The 23,274-nt window shown below is 35.4% G+C and overlaps 2 non-coding genes and 1 pseudogene across 2 annotated transcripts; all 3 read left to right on the plus strand.

Moving 5' to 3' along the window:
- The first annotated feature begins 19,909 nt into the window (after positions 1-19,909).
- Positions 19,910-20,028, plus strand: LOC133672204 (5S ribosomal RNA; annotated as a pseudogene).
- Positions 20,029-22,389: 2,361 nt separating this feature from the next.
- LOC133671748 (5S ribosomal RNA) lies at positions 22,390-22,508 on the plus strand. Its single transcript, XR_009834362.1, has one exon. It is a non-coding gene; the product is annotated as a 5S ribosomal RNA (ribosomal RNA).
- Positions 22,509-22,899: 391 nt separating this feature from the next.
- On the plus strand, positions 22,900-23,018 carry LOC133671749 (5S ribosomal RNA). Its single transcript, XR_009834363.1, has one exon. It is a non-coding gene; the product is annotated as a 5S ribosomal RNA (ribosomal RNA).
- The last annotated feature ends 256 nt before the right edge of the window (positions 23,019-23,274 follow it).

Raw genomic sequence — 23,274 nt, forward strand, 5'->3', positions numbered from 1 at the left:
AGAGTTGGACAGACATACGGCAGTAAAAATGATTTAGTTGATGCAGTTAAACAGTGGCACATTGTACATTCGTTTGAATATCGAGTTCAACGGCCAACCTTGATTTTTATTCAATTATAATGTGTGCAAGCACCTGAATATAAGTGATATTTACATAGAGAATATCATACAAAAGTCGAATTCATTTGAGATAAAAAAAAAATTAAAGGATCGTACATATATAACTTGATCTTTATCCAAAAAGACCATCATCAACTCGATACAAATGTTATTGTTAATGTTATATTAACCCTTATGATAAATGATCTTTTCAATGATGATTGCAAGCATTTAAGATGAAATAAAATTGTATTACAAGTATAAAATATTATATGACAAAGCATGAGTTGCAAAATAGAAGGTGTTTGAGTATTTATTTAGTTCATATAGAGAGTTATTCAGAAAATTACCAAGGTTGTTGTTGGCAATAAAAGAATCAAATCTTTGAACAACTATTGATTGAACTCATAAAGAAAATCTTAATGATAGTACAGTGGTATTTGAGAGAGATTTTTTATCATTTAGGCCTTGTATTGATGGTTTCAAATATTGTACGCCACTAATCAGTATTGATGACACACATTTGCATGGGTTATATGATGGTAAATTATTGATTGTAGTTGTTTTTTATACACATAATTTGATATTCCCTTTAACTTTAACAATTATTGATGAATAAAATAATTATAATTGAAGATGGTTTTTACTTTTCTTATAGAGATACGTTATTGGTGATAGAACAAGTATATGTATAATATCATATTAACAAGTATATGTAGTAGAAATTTAGCATGAACCTATAGGATACCATCGGTATTGTGCCTAATATTTTGTTAACAACTTCAATCATAAATTCAAAAACCTTTTTACAAAAAAAAATTTGATGAGGATATGTTATAAACCTTTAAGGCACAAATTTAATTTATAATACAAAAGAATGTGTAAGTTGGACCCATCTTGGGAAAGCTAGATTGTAGAAGTCTTTGGGATGTTACAACCGATATTAAGGCGATCAGTTTGAGAATTCACTCTCCCTAAAAAATCATCCTCTCGCCCTCATGTGTTTGAAATGTAACAGTTTTAGCATAACAATCTATTAGAGCCGTATATTTACTCAACCAATTCATGCCTAGGATTATGTCAAAATCATATAGCTCTAAGGGAATCAAGTATATTTCTATTTCATACCCAGATAGACTAACCCCCACATCCACATACACAATATTTGTTTAAACCATGTTTACCATTGGAGTTCCAATCACGAACCCCTTCTCTACTATTTTTACTCCCTTTCTCAATTTGGTGACAATTCTCCTAGTAATGACTAAGTGGGTGGCACCCGGATCAAGTAACACATGCACATTAAAATTATTCATTAGTAGTGTACCTGCCACCACATTCGATGCAGCCCTGACCTCCTCCTGTGTCAGGTAGAAGACCCTCCCCGGGGTCTGATCATTTTGTGCCCTCGGTCTCCCTCGACTGGAGTTTGCTCTTGATTTAGAAGATCTCACTGGCTTATTCATGGTGACTGACTGTTGGGGGCTCTAACTCGGTTGCCTATAGCTTTGTACCTATCCAGTGTTCCTTTTGGGGCAGTCTTTCTTGTAATGACCTCTTCCACCACAGTAATGACACCCTTGACCCAGATACTGGCAATCCCTCCATCTATGACCTTCTCCTCTGCACACGAAGCATTGTCTAGGGGAAACTAAGTAGTCCCCAGGGTGTTTTTGTCCATATTTTACACAAAAAAGATAGTCAACACCCTCACGGTCACCGGTCCTAGTTGAAGAGTTTGCCCTTGAGTGTGACTGCCCAACCATCACTCTCCCACCTGATGTTGGTGGGGTGGTAAAATCAAACTCCCCCGTTTTCCTATACTTCTCAAACACTCCACCTTTTCCTTTCTTTGAAAGTGGTGGTTTGTCGCTGAAATAGTCCTCATCTCTCTTTTTGCCTATACCCTGATATCCCCCTGGGCTTTCTCCAATACAAGCCTCTAGAGCTTGTGCAGCCTCAATCAAATCCCTCACGGATTTAAACCGCAAGGCGATCAATCCTTGTCTCAAATCCTATCGCAAACCATCTCTCAACTTCTCAATCATATGTTCCTTTGTCGGCACATAGTGTGGGGCGAATAATGAGAGATTATGGAACCTCCTTTCATACTCTAATACCGACATATCACCTTGTCTTAATGCCAAGAATTCTTGTTCCTTCACCTTGTAATGGTACCTGGAATAAAACTGATTCTCAAACTCTGTCTTGAAATCACTCCAAGTTAGTGTCTCGGTTGCACGCCTCAGCTGAACTGTTTCCTACCATGTCATGGCCCTATTAGACAGTAACTGGGATGTACAATTTACCCTCAAATCCTCGGGTATAATTATTTGAATCATGGCCTTTTCTACCTTCCTAATCCATCTTCTGGCCATCTCTGCATCGTATTCCCCCATATACGATTCACAACCAATTTCCCTCATACTCTTGACTTATTGCACCAGTAGCACCACATTGTCCATGGTCGTGCTAGTCGCAGGGGTTGCCTGTGGAATCTGCATGGCAGGAGTTGTTTGTGTCGCCGAACCAGCCATGCCCTCCATCATTTCTTTAACTATTTGTACAAGGAGTCCTGCGTCTACGTACTGCGGGGGCACACCAGTTGGAATTGTTGACAATTGTGCTTCTGATCTTTCTTGTTGCTCTACTGCAACTGGGGGTACTTCCTCTATCTAGTTAGGCCTCCGACCTCCCCCCGCTATTGCGGCTTCCCCCTGCAAGGTTTCGGGTGATATTACCAGAGCATGAGATGTCGTATCATCCAAGGAATCTTCATCTTGCCAACCTTGGGCACCTTGGTTCCCGCCCCTTCTTTCGAAGGAGGGCGACTTGGTTCATATCCCTTGTCAAGTGAGTACCATTATGCAATTCACGACAACAACACAATTATCACTGATCCTCAGGATCCAGACCAAGTGCTCTGATACCAACTGTAACAACTCGGCTTTTCAAGCCCAAACAATGATAATGTTTTTTTGTACTTGACACACATCATGTTGGTAATTGGCGGACATGTTCCCTCACATCATCAAGATACAATCCATACATCGATAACAATCAACATTTCATTTAAAAGTGAATCTTACATAGACACATAATATTATGTTTGCATGACTAAAAATTCACATTATATATATATATATATATATATATATATATATATATATATATATATAAACATGAGTTTGTATTCTATCCTACAAATAGTCATCATGAATTTAAACAAAAAAGATCTAATAATAGTTATATATTCAGTACATTGATTCATACAAAATACATCATGATTTAGAATGTAACTACATGATTCCTTGTAAAAGTAGGTTCCCGTGTATTGGTTTCCTAGGCACCTCATTGGTGTGATGTCCCTGCTGCAGAACAAAACTTAATAATAATAATGATAATAATAAACGGTCAGGTAGTTTAATAAAGCATTAACATTATTTTATGTTTGAAGTGTGACATTTGTAGTTCCTTCATGTACTTGGTATAAACAACTTGTAGTACATATAGATGCATCAATTCTTGCAATCAGCCATAATCTTAAACCCGACCATCCTCTTAAGGCATCATTTGTCGAGGTTAACCGTTCAGTCACCCCGACCATCCACTTCGAATGCCATCAGCCGAAGCTAATCATTTATTTGTCCTGGTCATCCATTCGGATGCCATTTTCCGAAGTTAATCAATCATTTGTCCTAGTCATCCCTTCGGATGCCATTAGCCGAAGCTAATCATTCATTTGTCTCGATCATCCATTCGGATGCCATTTGCTGAAACTAATCAATCATTTGTCCTGATCATCCCTTTGGATGCCATTAGTCAAAGCTAATCATTCATTTGTCCCAATCATCCATTCGGATGCCATTAGCCGAAGCTAATCAATCATTTTTCCTGGTCATCCCTTCGAATGCCATTAGCGGAAGCTAATCATTTATTCGTCCCGGTCATCCATTCGGATGCTATTAGCTGGAGCTAATCAATTGTTTGTCCAGGTCATCCCTACAGATGCCATTAGCTGAAGCTAATCAATTGTTTGTCCCTGACATCCTTTCGGATGCCAATAGCCGAAGCTAATCATTCATTTGTCTCGGTCATCCCTTCGGATGCCATTAGCCAAAGCTAATCATTCATTTCTCAACATTTAAGCATTTGGCAATATGATATATGAATTAACACAATGCGGTAACATTCATGATAAAGCATTTCATTATTCAACATTATTAAAAAGGAAGGTGAAAGTCACCTCCATGCAAGAGAAGCTCTACTCATGCTCCCCTGCTGTTGTTGTTGCACCACGCCTATGGTCCCTCCTGCAAGTCACAGGTTTAACCTCGCTCAAGGATATGTTTTATAATAACCATATCAACAGCCAATAAGTCTTTCTTTTAGTAATTTTTTTAATTTTTTATATTTTTTTCTCATTATACCCATTTATATTTTCGTTCTTTGTCTAACCATAGTTATAATTCCTTTCTTTATATTTGAACTATTACTGTTTAAATCTCGAACTGTTACTGTCTAGACATTGAACTTTTACTATCTGACCTCTCCTTAGATTTTTAACTATATCTAGAGTTATAGAACTCCATTTCAAGCAAGATTAGTCTTGTTAGAAAGCTAAGCCACGAGGATACAAGTTCTTTGAAGGAAGGAGAACCTAGTTCTGCCTCTAAGACAATCAAAATTGCTCATCAACAAACATTGGATTGTTTCTGTCCGACCTCTTCTTAGATTTTTAACTATATCTAGAGTTATAGAACTTAGTTTCAAGCAAGATTAGTCTCGTTGGAAAGATAAGACACAAGGCTACAAGTTCTCTAAAGGAAAGAGAACCTAGTTCTGCCTTTAAGATAGTCAAAATTGTTCATCAACAAATATTGGATTGTTTCTATCCAACTGTTACTGTCTAGACATTAAACTGTTATTGTCTGATCTCTCCTTAGATTTTTAACTATATCTAGAGTTATAGAACTTAGTTTCATGTAAGATTAGTCTCGTTGGAAAGATAAGACACGAGGCTACAAGTTCTCTAAAGAAAAGAGAACCTAGTTCGGACTTTAAGACAGTCAAAATTGCTCTTCAACAAACATTGGACTGTTTCTATCCAACTGTTACTGTGTAGACATTGAACTGTTATTATCCGACCTCTCCTTAGATTTTTAACTATATATAGAGTTAGAGAACTTAATTTCAAGTGAGATTAGTCTCGTTGGAAAGCTAAGACACGAGGCTACAAGTTATCTGAAGGAAGAAGAACCTAGTTCTGCCTCTAAGACAGTCAAAATTGCTCATCAACAAACATTGGACTGTTACTTTTTTCTCAATTCAAGTCTAAGAACCCAAATCTATAATTCAACATCCAAGCATCAATTCATAATCAACTTTGAAATGACTCGTGAGACCATGTTTAGAACACCTTACCTGGTAAGAATCAAGTTTTCGATCTTCAACTCCCTCCTTTTCTTTCTAATGACAACCGCCCTCCCCTCTTCTCTTCTTGTTCAAATTTTATTGTTAATCCCTTGCCCGTAAGTGTTTATTCTACCTATAACCCTTAATCTTGGATGGGTTCTTGAAATTTTGGTGTTTCTCTCTTGATTTGCAAAAATGGATAACAAAAACTCCCTCTTTTCTTTCCTTATGGTTCCTGCAAATTTTTGATGAGAAAAGGGTATTTTTGCTCTAATTATTCTTATTTGCATCTAGGCCCTATTTTTTTTAAGTGTATTATTTTTGCCCCCCACATCTTCTTATTTTTCTTCTTCTTATAATTAAGTTATACCTCTCGTTTCTTATAATTTCACCCCACAACTTTTAATTTAGTTTATTTTCTTTAATTTAATCCAGTCTTGATTTTTCTTGGGGTTTACATTTCATGACCCATACCTTTCGAATCTAAGTAAGTTTGGGGAAGGTTTAGATGTGTTGTTATCCTTGTTTGGTCTCTCCAAAATTGGTTTTACCCCTCCCTCCCAGCTCCTTAAAATAGTTCAATTTGTTTCCCTAACTTTTATAAAACTGTGTCGCTGCCGATTCAGAAATTGATAGCGACGGTGGAGTCTATATATATATATTGAGTGGCAGCATGTGCACATACTTTAGGTAGGTGCATCGCACCTTGTGTTTTCAATTTGTGTAAACTTATTGTAAATTTTAGAATTTATTGTTTTATTGCTTTTATAATATTGGAATGAATATGAGTACTTTGCGTGCTTTGATGTGTATTGACTAGTTATGATATAATTGAAATGGATATGAGTACCTTACATACATTGACATGTATCAAACTTGTGAGGATATTGACACGATCAAAGAGTTGATGTCTTATCCCAAGTGCAGGAGTGTCAAAGTAATAAATAACCCGGCAAGACCAGGGTCAAACCACAAAGAGGTTAATTATATAAATTACAAATAATAAAATGATATTGATGTTGAAGAGAACTTTGAGATGTAATATTGATGTAAGGATTAAACAATGATAAAACAGTTGTCAAGGTTAGAGGATTCACTAATGGTATTTCAAATAAATATAATATAAACTCTTTTTATTACTCAACTGGAAACCACACAAAAAGGAGGTTCCAATTGAATGATTAATCATTAATGACTCATTATAAAGTATTAACATGATCATATTAATTATCTTATTTTTGTAACACCATACTTATAAATATTATAAGGCATTTATGTTGCTAACTTATGTTAACAACAAATCAAGTTCCTCGCATAACAACGATGTCGGCCGAAGACTATGAAGGATCAAGCATTTGAAGTACCAAGTGTTATACAACATAAATCTAGACTAACCATTTAACAAGCAAGGTATTAAGAATTAATAAGATAAAAAGATAAAACATGTTAATAACAATCTTTCTTGGATATAAACATTGAAGTCCATGTTGAGTTTATATTATATCTATTCTAATACCATTAGAGAAACCTTTTCACCTTGACATAATTAACTTAGCTAAACATAATGAAGAAGAAAATCATAAATAAACAATATAAGAACATAAACATGTTATAAGCTAACTAAGTATAGGAAAGGAAATGAAAAAGCATAAACAAGAGATTAATATAGCATGAAAGAAAACTTGAACATTACAAAGAGAGAAAGCAAGAAGATGATCTTGATCTGAAAACTAAGATGACTAAATACATGGCAAATGCCTCCTTTTATAGGATAAAATTTAGAACTATTGATTGGTTGACAAACTATTTGGTTGGTGGCCAACCATTGATTTGGTGGCTGGTTTTTGACATTGTTGGCTGCTGGTTATTGACATTGTTGGCTGGTTATTGATATTTTTGGCTGGCCAAAACACCATTACTAACATCAGAATTAGAGCCCTTTGTTCCATGAAACCTGTGGGCAATTGTCTTAGCTTTCCAACAAAAAAAAACCATAGCTCATTTGGACTTCTAGAACTCAAGATAGGAACTGAAAACCAAACAATGTCTGAGTTGTAGGACAGATTCTGACTTCTCCGTTGTTGCTAAGATTTGAACTTGAAAATGGCAGAATTGAGTCTTGGACACCATGAAAGTTTTAGGTCTATATCTTAGCTTTCCATCCATATAAAGCAGACTTAAATCCGAGGTCTGCAACTCCAGTTTGGATCCAATAACCAAATGGTGTTTCAGTTTGGAATTGAACTAGCATCTCTTCTCTTAGCCTAGTCCTCTTTTTATCTCTTCATTTTTAATAGTTAATCACATCAATCAATCCTTTGAATTGTGAGATATACCTGTATTAAAAACAAGCATTTACTATAAATTAAAGATATATTATATTATCAGGCTTGTTATTATAAAACATGTTTTAGTTAGGGAATTTAATGATACTTTAGTGCAATATGATGATATAAAGCCTTAATGAGAATGCACTTTCAAGTACTAATCACACCCTCCCAACCAACTTATTACTACTCCCTAGTAATCAAAGTGTTAAAATATAAAAACAATTTGCAAGTTCTACAAAATAAGGTATTCATAATTTAACTTTCATTAATCTATCCAAATAAACAAACTCTCATTAAATTTATATATGTGCTTCATAATTCTTAAACAAGATATTATTAAACCTTCCTTTTGTGCTCAATAAATCAAAACATAGCTATGGAGCTTTGCATGGAAGAAAACAAAATTTTGTTCCAATGTTTAAGGTTAACTTCCTTGGGTTGGGATTATTATCTTTTTTTTTTTTTGAAAAAGCAAGAATTTATAACACAATGTATCTTGAACCCATGTAACGAGCTTTCAGCTAATGACTCCCAGACCAGTTGGTCTTAGGGCATCAGGTGTTGAGACACCCCTACGAGCTTAGTAACTCGGGTTGCAGATACTGATACGTAGATAGTGCAATGTTTGATTCCCTTAAGCTTTTCTTCTCAACCCATGTAACAAGCACTAGGCCAATAGCTCCCAAGTCAGTTGACTTTATGGTACTAGGTGTTAAAACACTCCTTCGGGCTTAATTGCTTAAGTCAAGGAAGCTACGAAACCAAACTTATCTACTTTTTTATTTATTCAATTTGTTTTTGTTTTCGGGTTTTTTCACAAATTATATATTATCCCTTTTCCTTAGTTGTTACCTTTAACAAAAGAACATGAATAATGTAATAATCCAATATGCAATACACAATCATATGTTAAAGTGTGTAAGTGAAAATGAAGGTTTAAGAATACTTGTTAAATGAGTATATGAGCATAATCAAGTGATAACAATGCAAGAGTTTGTAAACCTAAATATTTCAAGAAGTATTATGATAGACCTTGTTAAGAATGTTTACTAAGATGCATCTCAAAAGTCACTAAAGTTCCTCCTTTACTCTGCCATCCTAGTAACAACAGTTTTGTAAATGGTTTTTTTTTAATAATATCAACTACTACTCTCTCCCCCCAACCAAAACGAGACATTGTCCTCAATGTTCTAAGGCAGAAAGATAGAGTATAGAAGACATCACCTGAAACAACAATTATTGACAAACCTGAAGCACACTTAAACAAATATAATAAAGAACAAAACAAAAATATTATGCTATTAATAAAACCAAAAGACTCAAGTTTTCACAGACTAAGGCTCAAATCCAATCGAAGCTTTTTACGGCGTTCTGTGATTGACCAATTGAGTCGACTCATAGAGGAATCAACTACAGGGATGAAAGATTATAGTTCATCAATCAATTACTCAATAGTAGCAGCAGTTATGAGGATTTGTCGTGCTGAAAATGTTAGAAATTGTTGTTCCACAGCATGATCAAGAAAAGATAGTAAAGTATTATAAAAACCATTAAAATTTAGCAAACTTATAGGTTTCTGGTGAATGTTCAGTTGAGCCCAAGAGGAAATATGAAATATATCTTCTAAAGTTCCCAGACCACCTGGTAAAGCAATGAAGGCGTCAGCATGGTTAAACATTACAGACAGTCGTTCAGACATTGTGGAGACCTGTAGTTCCTCTCCAACTGTTTTTCCAATGATGTCCCCTTTGGCTAAAGCTTTGGGGATGACCCCCAAAACTTGATTGCCTCCTAAAAATGCAGTTATTGAAACACCCCCATTAACTGAAGGCTGCCTCCCCCATACACTAAATGAATCTTTCTCTCAGCTAGTACCCGACCAAGATGATTTGCTGAATCTAAAAACTCTTTTTCTTTCCCAGGACTGGATCAACCGAAAACACAAATATTTTTTATTTTAGGAACATAGGAACTTGCCATTTCTACACACTTCTATATATGTTGAATGTATAGGTTGAGTAGAAATGGAGGGAAGGAAGAGAAGATTTTATAGATGAGAAATTGAAAATGCAAGCATATCACCTATATGTAGGCCAACTGGACTCACTCTTTTTTTTTTTGAAAAAACATGTGTATATACAGGTAGTTGTGATTGTGGGTCACATCTTCCCTTGGTTTTACGTCCAAGAACGACTTAAACGCCCTTTATAGGTTGGGGATAGGCTTCCCATTCAATTTTAAAAACTGACAAACAAGGTCTTTTTTAATCAAATTCCCAAGACTATGTTGATCATGTTCTTTATGAAAATGAGGCTATAAAACATGAATTGCACCATGCACATCTCCACTATGATGAGATTTAAGAGTCAATAGAAGATTATCTAAAGACTCTCTATGCTTTGAAATAAATCCCATATTTTGACATTTTTCACAGGTTTTGCAGAATGCATGTGAGTCCTTGAACATGGTGGGCCAATAAAATCCACTTTGTAAGATTTTTGCAGTTGTTTTTTTTTACGGGAAATGATCTCCACATGCCTCAGAATGACAAAATTTAATGACACTACTTACCTCATTGTCGGGAATACATTTTTGAAATATTTGAATAAGTAAGGGTCATCCCAATAAAAGTTCTGCACATCGCTCAAAAAATTTCTTTTGTCTTGGGTATTCCAATGAGCTAGCAAAAATCCTAAAGCAAGAAAATTATCAATATTAGCAGACCAAGGTATTGAACTAAGAGAAAGTAAAGATTTATTAAGAAAGTAATCATCAATTGGTGTGATGTCAGATGTCGAATCTAGTGTCAATTTTGACAAATGATCCACGACAACATTTTCGGTGCCTTTTTCATCCTCGATTTCTTCCTGTTTGAAAGTTTCAAAAATTTTAGAATTGTGATTGACTTCTGTTTTTTTGGCCATGGCATGAGAAAATGGAAGTATTGGTGGGGAATCAGTCATTTCTTTGCAATGTCCAGGTTTCACCCCTTCCTTACCCTTAGAGATTGACTCATCATCTTTCTCACAAGGTTCAAATAATGGGTTTTTCAATAACCTTACCACCACAGAGAGTAATGACTTATTTGACTTGATCCATGTACTGGCTTCCGGAGCTGTTTGCACTTGAATTGTATTGCCCTTTGGGATTTTCCTGTGGTTGAGATGGGAACTTACCATTTTCCTAAAAACTTAGAGCAAATGTGAATTTTGCAAGAGTATCTTTAAAATCTATCATGCTTTGGGCAAGTTGAGTGTTGATTGTCTCTTGCTTTTCAATGAATGCATGCAGTGTCTCCTCAAGATTTCTTCTAGGAGAGGGAACATAAGGAGGTGCATATCCATGAGAATTTTGAAAATTATGATGTGCTTGAAATAGTGGTTGTGAAGTTTGTGCATTATTGTTACCACTCTTCCAACTGAAATTTGGATGATTAATAGAAGGCAAAGTTGGACAATCATTGGTTGAGTGTTCATTAGTTTCACAAATTTGACACACAATTTCTTGAACAAATTTTAATTCACCACTCTTTTTTTAATTCTAGTGCCTCGACTTTTCTAGCTAAAGATGCAAATTTGGCTTGGAGGTCATGATCTTCCCTAAAGTTGTACATGCCTTCATTAGATGTATGAGGTTGAGTTTTACCTGGTACCTCACAAATACTTGTGGTGTCCTAATTTTGAGCATTTTTAGCTAGCAAGTCTAGGTATCTTCAAAAGTTCCATTGCACATCAACTCCACCATTTGCCTATCTTTAGGTGTTAACCCTTTATAAAATTGTGAAACCAATCTCCATGTTTCAAAACCATGATGAAGACAGGTATTAAGCAAGTGTTTATATCTATCCCAACACTTGTAAAATGTTTCTCCTGGTTTTTTAGTGAAAGTGGTGATTTGTCTTTTGAAAGAGTTTGTTCTATGAGATAGAAAAAACTTCTTTAAAAATTGTTGTTGCATTTCATTCCAGGCACGAATGGATCCTGACCTAATATTTTATAGCCATGTTTTAGCTTTATCTTTTAATGAAAAAGGAAAAAGCTTTAATCTGATGGTGTTCATGCTATAATTTAAGTCATTATAGGTGTTACAAATTTCTTCAAATTCTCTTAAATGCAAGTATGGATTTTCTAATTCTAAGCCATGAAAAGTGGGTAAAAGTTGAATAATACCTGGCTTAAAATTAAAATGAGATGCATCAGGAGGAAAAACAATGAATGATGATGTACTTGTTCTTGTTAGATTCATGTAGTCTCTAGAACACGATTATTTTCATTATAAATTGATTGGTTATCTTCGTCGACCATGTTTTCTGAAGAAGGTAAGGATTTTCTAGAAAGTCTACCACTTAATGTACGTGTCCAAACTCTCATGCAAGTTCAAAAGAAAAGAAAAGAAAAAGAAATGGAAAAGGAAAAGGAAAAGGAACAAAAATTAGAAAAACAAATAAAAGTAAGAACAAAAGAAAGCAAAAGAAATATATAATTTATACAATACTTACCTCCCCGGCAACGATGCCAAAAACTTGACATGATCAAAGAGTTGATATCTTATCCCAAGTGCAGTAGTGTCAAAGTAATAAATAACCTGACAAGACCGAGGCCGAACCACAGAGAGGAGAATTATATAAATTCAAATAATAAAATGATATTGATGTTAAAGAGAACTTTGAGATGTAATATTGATGTAAGAATTAAACAATGATAAAACAAATGTCAAGGTTAGAGGATTCACTAATAGTATTTCAAATAAATATAATATAAACTCTTTTTATTACTCAACTGGAAACCACACACAAAGGAGGTTCCAATCGAATGATTTATCATCAATGACTCATTATAAAGTATTAACATGATCATATTAATTATCTTATTTTTGTAACACCATACTTATAAATATCATCAGGCATTTATGCTGCTAACTTATGTTAACAACAAATCAAGTTCCTTGCATAACAACGATGTTAGCCGAAGACTATGAAGGATCAAGTATTTGATGTACCAAGTGTTACACAACACAAATCTAGATTAACCATTAAACAAGCAAGGTATTAAGAATTAATAAGATAAAAAGATAAAACATGTTAATAACAATCTTTCTTGGTTATAAACATTGAAGTCCATGTTGAGTTTATATTATACCTATTCTAACGCCATTAGAGAAACCTTTTCACATTGACATAATTAACTTAGCTAAACATAATGAAGAAGAAAAACATAAATAAACAATATAAGAACATAAACATGTTATAAGTTAACTAAGTATAGGAAAGGAAATGAAAAAGCATAAACAAGAGATTAATATAGCATGAAAGAAAACTTGAACATTACAAAGAGTGAAAGCAAGAAGATGATCATGATCTGAAAACCAAGATGACTAAATACATGGAAAATGCTTCCTTTTATAGGCTAAAATTTGGAACTATTGATTGGTTGACAAAATATTTAGTTGGTGGCCAACCATTGATTTGGTGGCTGGTTTTTGACATTGTTGGCTGCTGGTTATTGACATTATTGGCTGCTTATTGATATTGTTTGTTGTCCAAAACATCATTGATAACATCAAAATTAGAGCTTTTTGTTCCATGAAAGCTGTGGGAAATTGTCTTAGCTTTCCAACAAAAAAACCCAGAGCTCATTTGGACTTCTAGAACTCAAGATATGAACTGAAAACCAAATAGTGTCTGAGCTGCAGGATAGATTCTGACTTCTCCATTGTTCCTAAGATTTGAACTTGAAAACGGCAGAATTGAGTCTTAGACACCCATGAAAGTTTTAGGTCTATATCTTAGCTTTCCATCCATATAAAGCAGACCTAAATCCGAGGTCTACAACTCCAGTTATGATCCAATAACAAAATGGTATTTCAGTTTGGAATTGAACCAGCATCTCTTCTCTTAGCCTAGTCCTCTTTTAGTTCTTCACTTTCAATAGTTAATCACATCAATCAATTCTTTGAATTGTGAGATATACCTGTGTTAAAAACAAGCATTTACCATAAATTAAAGATATATTATATTATCAGGCTTATTATTATAAAACATGTTTTAGTTAGGGAATTTAATGATACTTAGTGCAATATGATGATATAAAGCCTTAATGAGAATGCATTTTCAAGTACTAATCATATATTATTGGAATAAATAAGAGTATCTCGCATGCAATGGTATACCTCCATTAGTTAGGATAATGTTTGAACGAATATGAGTAACTTGCGTGCATTATTATGTATCAAATTAATTATGTTATTATTAGGATGAATACAATTACCTTACATTGATAGATATCAAATTAGCCATGATAAATTTGGAATAGACGTAATTATCTTACATATCTTAGTATGGATTGCGTATACACAATAACTTGGAGATTGGGGGAGAAATGATAGATAATTGGTCACCATAGTGTTGGTGGCTAAGGATACATTACAATGATACTTAGCACCGTGATGAGGGTGGCCAAGGGCATAAATTAATACTTGGCATTGTGATGAAGGTGACCAAGGTTATGTGAATGATGCTTAGTGGCCGTAGTGTCGATAATTAAGATTGTGTGCGAATGATACTTGACAACTGTGGTTACAATGCATATGATGTTAATAAGAAAAATAAAAGGGGATCAGTACAAATAGAAGATTCTGATGACATTGATTAGCTATCCGGGTTTAGATAGCTAATGGTATCAATGAGGTTTCATTGGTATTTTCAGATGACATTGATTAGCTATCCGAGTTTGGATAGCTAATGGTATCGATGAGGTTTCATTGGTGCCGACATTTGTTAAATTGATTAGTTGATCCTGAGCAATTGGGTGACTAATGACGTTAGTAAAGATTACTAACATCGACATGGTTACTCTTGATTAAGTGAAAAGATAAGTTGATTAACTATTCCGGGTCGAGAATAGTTAATGATATCAATGGGTTACATTGGTATAAGCAACTATTTCTGGTGTGATTAACTACTCTATGTAAGGAGGCTAATAATGTCAAGGGTTCTTGACATTGGCAACTTTAATAGTAAACCAGATATGAATAAGATTTGATTAACTATTCCGAGGAATTAATAGACTAATGATACTAATCGGTTGTATTAATATCGACAAGTGATGTAATTGATTAGTCTAACCCAATATTGGGAGACTAATGATACCAATGAGATTTATTAGTGTCACCAATTACCTTCCAAAAATGGAAGGGAAAATATTAATTAGTTATTCCAAAAGAATGCAATAAGCTAATGATACCAAGAGAGGAATATCTTGGTATCAAGTAAGAATTGATTTATAAGGAGATGGTGTTCGAAAATCATAAAGTTGTGATAAGATTTCCAAGATGAAATTATTCTCGACAAATAGGATAGGATATTAGATGGATATGGATAATAGATGAAAAATTCATGTTGTAAAAGAGGTTTATGCCTAATTTTATGTATCAAAAGAAATTCTATGGAGATTATTACCTGTCATTGTTATTGTTTGTTACTACATTTTAATATTGATGTGTATATGTTAATTTCTATTTTTCAGGTCTATCAAGGTTGCGTCAGGAGTGATATTGGTTTAGTTACCTTTTGCTTTTGACCATGTAAAATTATTTGTAAATTAAGAAACTTATCTTCTAAAACTTGAAATATAATATTAATACGTAAATTTGAATGTATGACTTTAATCTAATGTTTGTAACTCTAAGTACCTATTTAACCATGCTTGTTTATTTAACCATGCGAGTTTTCTTCCAAGAAAAGCCTCATAGCTATGTTTTGATAAATTGAGCACAAAAAAGAGGGTTTATTAATATTGTGATTAAGAAGTATGGAGCAGATATATAAATTTAATAAGAGTTTGTTTATTTGAATAGATCAATAAGAAGTTAAATGATGAATGCCTTGCTTATGGATTTTGCAAATTATTTTTCTATTTGAACGCTTTAATTACTACGAACTAGTAAAAAGTTGGTTGGGGGGTGTGATTAGTACCATTTTCATTAAGGTTTTATATCATCATATTGCACTTAAAGTATCATTAAATTCCCTAACTTAAGCATGTTTTATAATAACAAGTTTGATAATATAAGATAACTTTAATTTATGGTAAATGCTCATTTTATGTGAGCATATCTGACAATTCAAATGATTGATTGATGTGATTAACTATTATAAGTGAAAGGACAAAGAAAAGGCTACGCTTAGAGAAGAGATTTTGGTTTTTATTGAAACACTATTCAATCATTGGGTCATATTTGGAGTTGTAGACCTTGGATTTAGGTCTAATTTATATTGATGGAAAGCAGAGACATAAGCCTAAAATATTCATGAGGCGTTCAAAACTCAATTCTGCCTTTTTGGAGTCCAAATCTGTCCTGCAGCCTAGACTCTATTCGGTGTTTAGTCCATATCTTGAATTCTAGAAGTCTAAGTGAGCTCATTCTTTATTTTTATGGAAAGCTGAGACAGATTCCTACAACATTCATGAAGACCACTTTGTCAAATTCTGATCGTAGCAATGCCATTCTGTCTAGAAAACAAATCCATATCTAAACAATCAAGTCCACTAAGTCATTAGTTGGCCACTAATTCAATAGTTAATTACCAATTGAATAGTTCTTTTTAGCCTATAAAAAGAGACATTTGTCATACATTTAGGCATCTTGGTTTTCAGATCAAGATCATTTTCTTGCTTTCTCTCTTTGTAATATTCAAGTTTTCTTTCGTGTTATATTAATCTCTTATTTATGATTTTTATTTCCTTTCCTATACTTAGTTAACTTATATCATAATCATGTTCTTATCTTATTTTTTTATTTCTCTTCTTCATAATGTCTAGCTAAGTTAATTATTTCAAGGTGAAAAGGTTTCAATAATGGTGTTAGAATATGTATAATATAAACTCAACATGGACTTTAATGTTTATATCCAAGAAAGTTTGCTATTAATATGTCTTATCATTTTTATCTTTTCAATTCTTAATACCTTGCTTGTTAAATGGTTAATCTAGATTTGTGTTGTATAACACTTGGTACAATAAATACTTGATCCTTCATTGTCTTCGGCCGACATTGTTGTTATGAGAGGAACTTGATTTGTTGTTAACATAAGTTAGCATCATGAATACCTAACAATGTTTACAAGTATTTGTGTTACTTTAATAAGATAATTAATATGATCATGTTAATACTTTATAATGAGCTATTAATGATAAATCATCCGATTGGAACCTTCTTTGTGTGAGGTTTTTAGTTGAGTAAATAAAAGAGTTTATACTATATGTATTAGAAATACCATTAGTGAATCCTATAACCTTGACAATTGTTTTATCATTGTTTAATCCTTACATCAATATCACATCTCAAAGCTCTCTTCAACTTCTTTTCTATTAGTATTCTCTTCAAATCTATTTCTTTATTTGTAGTTTATATAGTTAACCTCCCTGTGGATCGACCTTGGTCTTACTGGGTTATTTATTACTTTGACACTCCTGCACTTGGGATAAGACATCAACTCCTTGATCGTGTCATTTATAGTTGAAATCGAATCTTTCACTTGAATTACATTATATGATGTTATTGAATAAAATGTGTTGTGTTGATCATGATGAGGTTGGGTTGAGATCCAGGACGATTGGATCGGGATGTGAAATAAAATTAAAAGTGATATGATTTTGTCGATAACTTGGGACCTCTTATTATAGGGGAGACTCTGCTGAAAGTTTGGTAGAAATTTTGGTGAAACCTGTAAATGTAAAAAAAATTACCTGAAAATTTTCAATGTATTGTGAAAAAAAGATGTAGGAAATTGGGGTTGTTGCATCTTTGGTCCTTGCAATTTTTATTTTTTGACATTCAATCCTAAAACTTTATTTTTCTCATGTTTCAATTCTTGAGTGTTGAGAGAGGAGATAAAAAAATTTTAGAAAGGGAGAGGAGAGAGAATGATTCACCCAACTACAAAAGAAAAAAACACTAATATTAATGTCAATGTGTTTATCTTGAAGAAGGGGGTTTGATGAAGGTGGTTTAGGCTTTTAATAATGCTGGAAAAAATAGGTTGGGACTTGTAAAGTTTATTTTATTCAATTTGATTATTATTTTTTTTGTATTTTGACACTGATTTGAAAGTGTTTTTTAGTTGAAAAATAAGATAATTCTATGATGTGTGTTTTTTGTGTTTTTTAGACAAAAGTAGATTGGAATTTGGATTTTAAGATCCAAATTACTCGGACCCTGATTTTTCAGTCACATAAGGTGGCCAAAATTTATTATAGGGAATGACATGTTCCCTGTTCCCTGCCTAGCTGGAGGACATGTAGTCCATTCATTTTGATTTGATTTTTATTCTGGTAAGCAAAAACTTCTTAATTTTGGTGTGATTTATAATTGGGCGAAGTAGATTTTTTTTTAACTTTATTATTGGAAGATTAATGTCATCTACTATAATTTGGATGCCATGTGTTGCTATCTATATATATATATATATACACAAAAAAATACACCTAAAGTAAACATGAAAAGAAATGCTCGAACCCAATTATGAAATACCAGAATGCCAAGCAAGTTTGATAGGCCAAAATAGCAATCCAAGGTTTAATTGACAAAAACTTTTAGTAAAAATATTTATTTTTGGGTTTAATTATTTTTGGGTTTAATCCAAGGTTTAAAGACTCAATTAAATTTTTAAAAAAGGTTTAATTATTTAATTGAGAGTTTAATCATAAGAGAAATCAACTTTGAAAGTCAATTTTGAAATAATTGATGTTAGGGACTCATTTGGAAGCTTGAAAAGTTTGATTTAGTCAAATCAGGAGCTTAATTATATAAAAATCAAAGTCTGGTGAGCAAACAAGGGCTTAATTAAACTTTTTGTAAGGCAAGGATCAACTTGCAAAATGCGCGCGACTTCAAGGACTGGAATCGGTGAGGAATCAGGGGTTAAATCAAGAAATTTTAAGTTTAGTGGTCATTTAGGGGGTAATTGAATAAATCAAAAACCATGGACCAACTTATAAAAGATGCTTGAAATTGGGGGTAACAAATGAAGTTTAACAGGGATGCAATTATATGAAATTAGAAACAAAGAGGGGGATTAAGGATAAAATTGAGCGAAATTGTCAGATTAAGAATTAAATTGAGCTTTGATAGATCCCAAATCAAAAGAAAAACCCTAATGTATAAGAATTAGTCAAAACGATGTTGTTCAAAGTACTATGTTTCTTCTTCTTTAGTTTTTGGTTGATTGAGGGGGTAATTTTAGACGACGGAATACGATGTTTCTAACCACTCTAAAGGCTGAAACCACCATCAGTTGATCAAGAAACACCTCCTTTACAACCGCATGTTTGCAATATCAAACGTTTACGTCCCATTTTCTCCATAGATCTCCACAACATCTTGTCCCTACTCAACCAAAACTATAGTTTTAGACATTATGCTATTTGAGAGTGTACACTTTCAAACATTGAATATAGAGCTATAGACCTCCAAATTAAGCAAAAGTAGGTCTGATCGAAAGGCATGCACCCCCTCTACCAAGTCCAGGTAGTCTCAAATGACGTTGACATCAAAGATACTTTGACGAAGTCTAGAAAGTGGTCAACCAGTTAGCTTTGACAGGAATATTTAGTTGCAGAAAAGTGCCCAACATTCTCGTTGGTTTCCATTTAGAAACCTACATAAGGATCATATCAAGGGTTCAAAACCTTTCTCTCAGGATCCAAGGATAAAAAATGCTCACCTTGGTCCCAAAACACCCTACAAAACCACCTATACCCAAAACCAACACCCTCTAGCAAAAGCAGCTAGGTTTTAGCTATTTAAAACCCTAGACATCCCATCTAAAAGGCCTAAACCTGCCTATAAAAGATGAGGTTGAAGAACACCGAAAAATAAGAAAAACAAAAAAAGAAAATGTTCTGGTCTGGCATGAATCGGTGCGCTCCAGGGTCCCGGTCGCGCTTCCCCAAGCCACCCCCCTTTTGCGGTGGTGCTTGAACTATCGAGGAGCCTCTCATTGCTCTGCAATCCTCCTCTCGAGCTCCTTCAAAGCGCTTATAGCAATTGCGTGTGCATTGACTCACAGGTGTGATCATACCATCACTAATTCATCGAATACCATCAGAACTCCAAAGTTAAACGTGGTTGGGCGAGAGTAGTACTAGGATGGGTTACCTCCAAGGAAGTCATCGTGTTGCACCCCTCCTTTTTGCTTGTTTCCCATGCGGCTCCCCTCGCGATCTCCATTCGCCCCGCCCTTTTATATATTTTTTCCTCCTACCTCCATTTCCTCTCCCGCATGGTGTTCCCACCTGTCTAGAATAGCAGCATGAGGTTTCCCTCGAGAAGAGCAAGGGAAATCGGAGAAACTTGCAAATACAAGGGCATTGGGGCGAGGTCTACAAGATCTAAAGATCCAGCGATTGGAGTAGCGACTCCAAGCTCTTGTAAAAATATGGACACGATCCAGCAATTAGATCACAGGTTAAGGCCCTTTTAAGCTGCTACTCTGGTTTGGCACGAACTGGCCTGCTCTGGGGTCCCAGTCGCTCTTCCCAGGGTCGCCGCCCCTTTTTTGGCAGTGCTTGCACCACCAGGGAGCCTCCCATCACTCTCTGATCCTACTCGCGGGCACCTTTAAAGCACTTATAGCAATTACGCATGCATGGACTCACGAGTGCGATCATAGTAGCACTAATATCTTTTTCTTTGTCCTCTTTCTTAGACCTGGAAGAAATCAAAGGAAATGGTGAAATTGTTTTAAAACTGGAATTCAATGAGTTAGTACTTACCTTTGGAGTGTTGGTCGTTTTTTCAATTTGTGGAGGAAGAGGACGTTTCTTCTTTATACACAATTTGGTTTCTATCTCCCTTCTTCCTCTATCTCAAGAGGGCAACTTTCCATTCATTTGTGCCTCTAATTTCCCTACACTTAAAGCAACTTGCCCCATTTGCTTCTCTAAGTTGTGAATGCTTGACCTTGTTTCCTGTTGAAAAGACATGGCATTTTGTTGCAAGGTCATTTATGTTAGAAGCCAAGGTTTTCATCACCTCACGAAGATCATTATTGGATGACGACCCCATAACATTAAAGTTTATGAATGGAGGGGGTTGTCTTGCTTGACAATTCTGTTGGGACTGAAACTTTCGGCTTTGACTGCCTTGTTGATGCGAGTTCCCATAACATAAGTTGGGATTATCTCTCCATCCAGGATTGTAAGTGTTGTAAAAGGGATCATACTTACACTGGGACTGTCCATTGAATGCTCTATCAACTGCATTAGCTTGTTCAATGTAATCTTCTTGCATTGTTGGGCACATATCCGAAGCATGTCCTTGTAAGGAGCATATGCTACAAACTCTCATCTGCTGTACATTTCTACTAGCCAAAGAATGCACAAGAGAAGTAAGATCATTAACTTTATTCTCAAAGTTAGAAATACTTACCTCATTTGCTCGTTTGCTGCAATAGTTGAGATCAATTGGCATGCAGCCTTGGGTGCCTTATCTACCAATGCCCCTCTACTTGCCGCATCAATGATACTACGGTCAATAGGCATCAATCCTTCATAGAAATATTGAATGAGCAGCTCATCGAGATCTAATGAGATTGAACGTAGAGTTGCTCAAATTTTTCCCAGTACTCGAAAAGTGTATCTCTATGAGATTGTTCAACAATCCCCCATATTTCTTTCCTTATGTTGGCAACTCGAGAGGCTGGGAAATATTTTTCAAGGAAGGAAAATCTTCTTCATGCCATTCCACGTTCCAATGGAACCTGGGAGAATAGAGAAAAGTCATGTCTTTGTTGCCCCTTTTAAAGAGAAAAGGAAAGCTTTCAACTTAACCTATTCTTCGTCAACTTCATTCGATTTCATGCCAACACAAACGATGTGGAACTCCTTAAGATGACTATGAGGATCTTATCAATGTTTATGCATAATGGTTGATTGTCCATATTAGGAGCAACGAGCTCCTTGAGTGTCTGTTGACGTGCAATGGCCAAGATGGTGACACGCGAGCTTCCTTTCATAACCTGTGTAAAGTGTTTTTAATTTCGAGATCCACCTGCACTTGACTCAGATTAGTAGAACGGGTTACAAACATAAATTGTTAAAAAAACTAAAAAGAAACCAATCACACAAGAGAATGAAAGGTCGGCATCGATAAAAAAAACTGTGTAAAGTGCAAATTGAATGAAAATACTACGCTATAAAACAAAAACAACATAAAAACCCAATAAAACACGTGAATTTGGCATCGATAGGGCGGGGCTAGAGGCCAAAGGCCACTAGTCTTGCTCAGAATGTCGTTTCGCTTCAAGAAACGAAAGGTCGGCACCTAATTCCACCAAGAATTTGGTTTTGAATAGTAAAAGCCTATTTTTTTTAAAAAAAAAAAATAACAAGCAAAGCGAATAAAAATCCAACGGTCGGATCGCAGGTCACGGCCCTTTTGAGCCGCCGCCCCTTTGCGGCGGTGCCCGAACCGCCAGGGAGCCTCCAATCGCTCCCCGATCCTCCTCTTCGAAGCGCTTATAGCAATTGCGCGTGCATGGACTAACGGGTGCGATCATACCAGCACTAATGCACCGGATCCCATCAGAACTCCGAAGTTAAACGTGCTTGGGCGAGAGTAGTACTAGGATGGGTGACCTCCTGGGAAGTCCTCGTGTTGCACCCCTCCTTTTCGCCCGCTTCTGCATCCGGCCAGCCCCTTTGTCTTTCTTTCTTCTTTTTCTCTCCCCCGCCTCCCTTTCCTCCCCCGGCATCGATAGGGCGGGGCTAGAGGCCGAAGGCCACTAGTCTTGCTCAGAATGTCGTTTCGCTTCAAGAAACGAAAGGTCGGCACCTAATTCCACCAAGAATTTGGTTTTGAATAGTAAAAGCCTATTTTTTTTAAAAAAAAAAAATAACAAGCAAAGCGAATAAAAATCCAACGGTCGGATCGCAGGTCACGGCCCTTTTGAGCCGCCGCCCCTTTGCGGCGGTGCCCGAACCGCCAGGGAGCCTCCAATCGCTCCCCGATCCTCCTCTTCGAAGCGCTTATAGCAATTGCGCGTGCATGGACTAACGGGTGCGATCATACCAGCACTAATGCACCGGATCCCATCAGAACTCCGAAGTTAAACGTGCTTGGGCGAGAGTAGTACTAGGATGGGTGACCTCCTGGGAAGTCCTCGTGTTGCACCCCTCCTTTTCGCCCGCTTCTGCATCCGGCCAGCCCCTTTGTCTTTCTTTCTTCTTTTTCTCTCCCCCGCCTCCCTTTCCTCCCCCGGCATCGATAGGGCGGGGCTAGAGGCCGAAGGCCACTAGTCTTGCTCAGAATGTCGTTTCGCTTCAAGAAACGAAAGGTCGGCACCTAATTCCACCAAGAATTTGGTTTTGAATAGTAAAAGCCTATTTTTTAAAAAAAAAAAAAATAACAAGCAAAGCGAATAAAAATCCAA

This window comes from Populus nigra, chromosome 13 (genome assembly GCF_951802175.1).
Source record: "Populus nigra chromosome 13, ddPopNigr1.1, whole genome shotgun sequence".
NCBI lineage: Eukaryota > Viridiplantae > Streptophyta > Magnoliopsida > Malpighiales > Salicaceae > Populus > Populus nigra.